Consider the following 6,735-nt stretch of genomic DNA (forward strand, 5'->3'; position numbering starts at 1 on the left):
AATTCCACGAGCTGAGACTATGTGTCCAAGAAAGCCAATCTCTTGTAACCAAAATGCACATTTGCTGAACTTGGCATACAGATGGTTATGCCTCAAACGCAACAACACCTTCCGCAAATGTTCTTCATGACTTTGTTGGTTCGGAGAGTATATCAGGATGTCGTCAATGAATATAATGACAAACTCATCTAGATAATCCATGAATATTCGGTTCATCAACTGCATGAAGACTGCGGGAGCATTCGTTAGTCCGAACGGCATGACAACGAACTCAAAGTGGCCATATCGTGTACGGAAGGCTGTCTTTGGTACGTCCTCAATTTTCACACGAATCTGATGGTACCCCGATCGTAAGTCAATCTTGGAGAACCACTTTGCTCCTTGTAACTGATCAAGTAGCTCATCAATCCTTGGTAGCGGATACCGATTTTTTATGGTTACTTGGTTAAGTCCTCTATAGTCAATGCAGAGTCGCATAGTGCCATCCTTCTTCTTCACAAATAGTACGGGTGCACCCCAAGGAGATACACTCGGTCGAATGAATCCTTGCTCCACTAATTCATTCAATTGTTTCTTCAACTCTGCCATCTCAGTAGGAGCCATCCGATATGGTGTCTTGGATATCGGCTCCGTACCAGGTATCACATCAATAGAGAAATCGACTTCTCTTTGTGGTGGTAGTCCGGGCAAATCGTCCGGAAATACATCCCCGAATTCTTGAACCACTGGAGTGTCCTCAAGCTTCATATCAACTTCTTTTGCTGCAGTAATCACGATGAGGAAGGCATCACACCCTTTCCGAACCATGCTTATAGCTCGGAGGGCTGATATAATCGGAAATGCCGTCTGTATCTTGTCTCCAACGAACTCAAAATTCCCCATCGAATCCGTAAATTGAATAGTTCGTCGATGACAATCAATGTGTGCTCGATGTACAGTCAACCAATCCATCCCTAATATCAAATCGTACTCTTGAATAGGTACGATAATTAAATCGGCAGAAAGATCCCTTCCACAAATTTGTAAGGACACATCATGCAATATTCCACGCATAGGAAGGATCTCTCCGCCGGGTGTATGTATCTGATATCGACTAGTAGTATCGATATCTGTAAGGGCTAACTCATCAGCTTTCTCCACACGCAGAAAACTGTGTGTAGCTCCGGTATCAAACAAGGCATGGCAGAAAATATCATGTATGCACAAAGTACCAGTAATAGCAGCAGCATCGGTCTGCTCGGGGTCCTCCTCTGTAGCAGCATCTTCGGTGGTTGGCTCCTCAACGTAATACTCCTCGCCCTGAGTATCAGCCTCTGCCGCCAACACGTAAACTCGTGGTGCAATGCCAGACTGCTGTAGTGGCTGAGTACGAAGAGGTCTAGAATTTGTCGGAGTGGTCCCCTTCTCTGGGCAGTACGTCGCAATATGACCCGATCGTCCGCACTGGTAGCATGTCGGTGGAGTATTGCATGGCCCAAAATGAACTCGCCTGCATCGAGGACAAGGCCTCCTCTGGGACGACTGTGATGGTGGTGGTCGAACTGCCAGTGCCTTCCCCTTGTCTCGGGATTGACTAGTCTGGTCAGTACTAGTGGAAGGTCGACCAAGGAGAAATCTTCTGGCGGGGGTCCGATCTCGGATTCGAGCCTCCTGCTGCTCCTCATGCTCGCCTCGCTCCATCTTCTCGAGCTGGCAGATGTATCGGCTCAAGGTAGGATACTCCAGTACCTCAATCTTCCTCCGCAGAGAGGGGCGCAGGCCAGCAACGAACTTTTGAATCTTCAATCGTTCTGTCGGAACAAGATTAGCGCCATATCGTAGGAGCCTAGTAAATTCTGCCTCGTAGTCACCAACAGAACGATCACCCTGCTGAAGATTAATGAACTCCACGAGACGATGTTCCTGGTCATGCCGCTTGTAATATTTCTCCTCGAACTCTGCTCGGAACTCATCCCATGTGAACTGATGTCCAGGAATATTGTCTCGCACAACTCCATCCCACCAGTGGCGAGCCTGTCCGAACAGATGGTGACTCGCTATCTCTGCTCGATACTGTAGTGGGCACCGTAGATAATCAAAATCATTTGTGATCCGCACCAACCAGTCCTCAGCAACCTCAGGAATCTGAGAACCCTCAAACCTCGGGGTGTTCATGGCTCGAAGCTCCTTGATCAGTGCAAGGTAATCCACGCCTATTGGTGCGTGAAACGCCGGCAGACCTGGTGGAGGTGGTGGTGGAACATACTCTGGTCTAGCCGCAGGTATGGCTCCAACTGCTGGAGGTGGTATCTGACCCTGATACTGTTGCCACATCCTCTCGCAGAACTGTTGGAAGTCCTCTGGCATGGGGTTAGGGATATGTGCTTCCGTTGCCCCAAGTCTAGGCGCAGGTCGTGCACGTCGTGGAGGCATAGTCACTGTAGACATTGAAAATGAGACTTAGTTCCGGTGACTTCGACACCATTCATTAACTTTTCAAAACCTTGTTCGTCAAAAATACTTTTGAAAACTTTTAAAAAAACATGTTTTTTTTTTTTTTTTAAAAAAAATAAAAATTTACTGGTATCAAGTTTTCGCATATTCTCTTCCGAGGAAGGAACTGCTCTGATACCAAGTTGTGACACCCGTATCCCGCATCCCGCATACAGGACGTGCCACATAGATAAATAAAATCACAACCGTAAAATTTTGAAATGTAAAATTACGGAAAGATTAAAACATTCATTTTAATTATAAAACAGCGGAATATATGATCAAATACATAAGTACGTTTACATACGTACGCAAGATACCAGTATATAATATGAGTGATACGAAAACTATAATACAAAAGTCCAAGGTCTACCACTCTTTATTTTCGAGAGAGAAATACGATAAAGATAATTATACATGATCTGGAAATTGAGCTGTCACCGGGTCCCACGTCTGCCTCAGTCCTTACTGTTGTTCACGACCTGAAACGTTGCGTAACAACGTCCTAAGCTACGTGCTTAGAGAGAAATTCGGGTGTAACCCGAGATTTCTATTTTTATTGAAAACGGCCAAGCAATATAGTGAATACTATACATATACATGCGACGAGGTATATCAATCAATTATCGTTGAATCAATCAGTAATCTCAAACAAAATCCGTCAATCGTCTCTACGTGTATCTCACACGTAGGTAACAACTCGTTCATGCCTGTGTCGAACACAAGGCGCATCAGTCCAAGCAAAATCGTTTGCGAGGACCCCAAGTGATCTTCATACTCCTCATCGGTCACCGATATCACGGCTCTCGGTACCGGTCATCCCCATACCCACTCCAGACATCGATCCCCGATGCCGCCGACTTTCGGGCGAAGCAGCTCTATGCTAACTCCCCCTCGCCGACCATCCGCCTCGGAAAATACTCATCAGACCCGAGCTCAAGCCTTTCAGAGTATATCCGTACCACCTCGCCGGGGGACACACGCAACTACCCGGGTCTCAGGTTTATTTACCAATCAACGGGTGACACATGCAAACCCGAAGTCCGTTCCATGGCCAATGGAACGTTGGCGCGGTTGCCAAAGAACCGTACTTCCTCGTCACGCATTCGAGTGACACACGCAAACCCGAATGCGTGAGTCTCTGGATGCCATAACCGTTTATCAGAAAACGGTGGCGCGATACGAAGATCGCCACAATCACAAACACGTCACCGCGGTATGATAATCGATCCGGATCGATTATCACACATCGGAGACTTCAGTAAATGCAATCATCATTTTATTATTTATAAGATTACCCGACTACAATCATACGTTTCACAATATCCGGACCCATCCAGTATATTGCCAACGTCATGCAATTCTATCCGTTTTAATCTAACTCTAAATATCATTTATTTATCGGTTATACTATTTCTATTATTGTTATTTATTATTATTTATTATTATTTTGTTTTTCAATAATCATTTGAATTTTATTTATTCATTTATTTGTTTATATATTTATCTATTCATTATTAAAACTATTTTTATTGTTATTTTTCAAAATTATCTTATAAATTTACAATATTAACAAAAAATGATTTTGTACATGTCCACGTTATAAATAATGTATCGGAACTGTTATTTTTATTTTTTTTTTCTATTACAAAACAATGACAATTAAATTTACGAATTTAACCCCAATCAATCATCAAATTTGCATAAAACATACAAACTCCGAAATCAATAAAAATAAAATTCTCAAAGCCACATCCAAATTCACTCACCGCGATTTTTGTTCAATGTTAGTTTTTCGATGTGATCTTCATTGTAACTCCGAGATCAAATATTACCTAAATAACAGGTTTTATATATAATATCATTTAACACATTCATACACTATCATAAAAACGTTCTCAACATCTGTCTTATAGGTTTCACTAGATTTTCTTTAAACCCAAAGAACAGTTTCTAGTTTCAGTTTCTTTTATTGAAACGAGTTATTGGTATCGTGTAAATAAATTCAAAATTAAAACTAGGTTTAAAGTGTTTATTTTGAAATAGGCCCGATGGTTGAGAAACATAAAAGTTTGGCACTCCTCAAACAATTTGATTAACGTTTGAAGGTTGGATTGACTTTTTTTTTTTAAAAAAAAAATAATAATTACATCTTCTCTAAATTAGCTTGAAATTTAATGAATATAATACATGCAGAAAGGTTTTTGGAAATGGTTTGAAATTTAAAAGTCACTAGAGTTTACCTTAATCAAGAGAGAGTAGTGATGAAAGATGATATTAGCTTTGGGCAAAGCTTAATTTTTCTCCGGATGATGAATTCTTGGCGTAGAAGGAGTTAAGCAATTTTGGTGTTTTCTTTATCTTTTTTTTTTCTTCTATTTTTGGCTTTAGGAAGAAGAAAAGTTTACGGAGATTTTATAAATCGTCCAAGCAATTAATAGTAAAGATGATAACAATCATTTCATTACTACTCTTAGGTTGTAAACGTGGCTTGTAGTAGTAGTGTAGGTGGCATTCTATAAATTTTAATTATTATCTAGACCATATATGTGTCAAAGATATATTAGTGTTACTTATATATGTAAAGGTGGTAAACGTGGATGATTCATTCCCCTTCCTTTGTCTCTTTCTTATTGTAATTATTGTATTATATATGTTATATATATATATATATGACGGTTAATGCAGCAACTTTTGCTCCATTCCCGACACGGAGATCTACTTCTCCCTTTGCCAATTGTCTACTTCCTCGCAGTCCCTGCACATTTGTACAAATGTGCGAGGCACATCCGGTATCTAATACCCATGATGAAGAAGTACATAAGTTGGCCTCTATAACGAAGATACCAGAAGTTGAAGCTTCTGCAAGCTTCTTCTTCCTTTGATCTTCCAGGTAGAGTCTGCAATTTCTGTACCAATGCCCAATGGCATGACAGAAATAACACTCTTCCTTCTTGGGTTTGGACTTAGGCTTAGTGACAACACTTGTCAATTTCCTTTTGCCCTTACCTTTGGAACGTTTCCTCTTGCTGGAACTCTTTCCAACAATCACCATATCATTCTTCCCTTGGCTCCCAGCTTTCTCTTGGAATGACATATTCAACTGATCATCCATCAATGAATTGTCCATGTCATCTAATTGCTCACGCAATTCCGAAGACATCTTTCCAAGCATCAAGCTGGACACGTCCAGATCATTATCCTCATGCTTCCAATAAGCATCAATGATCGATCCAGAAGCCTTGGTTAGAGGCTTATCCTTCATAAGGATAGATCGCATGGTGAGATTAACCAGATTCCTGCAACAGATATACACTACAGAAAAAGACAAACAAACAGACAGAAAATATGCAAGTCACTTAGTACACTTACTATCACAGATAATAGATGCAATATGACAGGCTCCCACTAAGAAAAACACCCTCAATGAGTTTCCAAGTGAGCTAGGATCCATATTTCACATGCTTTTGAGTCAGCTAGGGCATGACGCTCAAAACCATGCTATTTAGGTAGACAACACTTTGTCAATCACATCCTATGTGATTCCTAGATGAGTATGGGATAGTGATACGCTATCACTGCATGTTCCTCATCCCATCCTTACCATTAGGTCCAAGTCCGACTTGATAACCCAATTCAAGCTCAACCATATTTGAGCTATGAGAATCACGATTTCTCCATACTGCCTCACCAAGATAGTCAGGCACGCTCAGCTAGGGCATGACCCGTAACCATGACGATCGAGGCCTTGACAGTTGCTCTGCTAATGGGCGGTAATAGCTTGAGATTTCAAAATTGAGGCTTCATTTGTCTTGAACACCAGGATACCTTGACTGAATTCAAGTCATTCCAGTCAAGTTGTTCTGATCAACTCGGATGAACTACTCTTAGTTCGTTTGAGGTGTCTATATATAGAATCTCTTGGCCAAACAACATTTGTTTTCCTTAGATTCGATACCAGAACCCTCTCAATATCCTAATTCAGATATTTGATTCGAGACAACGATTGCACAATCAAAACTCTGAATTCTGGATTGTCATCAAGCTTGGTCTTAAGTGAGGCTTTGATTCCGATTCTGATAATCGATCCAACACAACAATTGTTCGATCAAAATCTGAATTCTGCAGAATCACGGATTGTCCAAGGTCCAAACCGACCGTCGGTTTAACTTTGGAAAAACCTGAACACTGGAACGGACGGTCCAGAGAAACACGTGGACGGTCCAGAGAAACACGTGGACCGTTCGTTCCAGCAATCCAGAA

The 6,735-nt window shown here is 41.4% G+C and overlaps 1 long non-coding RNA gene across 1 annotated transcript; it reads right to left on the reverse strand.

The window, feature by feature from the left end:
* Positions 1-2,750: 2,750 nt before the first annotated feature.
* Positions 2,751-4,849, reverse strand: LOC104824681. The gene is made up of 3 exons (XR_773461.2): positions 4,716-4,849; positions 4,242-4,307; positions 2,751-2,954 (listed from the first exon to the last, which is right to left on the reverse strand). It is a non-coding gene; the product is annotated as an uncharacterized LOC104824681 (long non-coding RNA).
* Positions 4,850-6,735: the final 1,886 nt, after the last annotated feature.

Source organism: Tarenaya hassleriana, unplaced genomic scaffold, assembly GCF_000463585.1.
Source record: "Tarenaya hassleriana unplaced genomic scaffold, ASM46358v1 Cleome408, whole genome shotgun sequence".
NCBI lineage: Eukaryota > Viridiplantae > Streptophyta > Magnoliopsida > Brassicales > Cleomaceae > Tarenaya > Tarenaya hassleriana.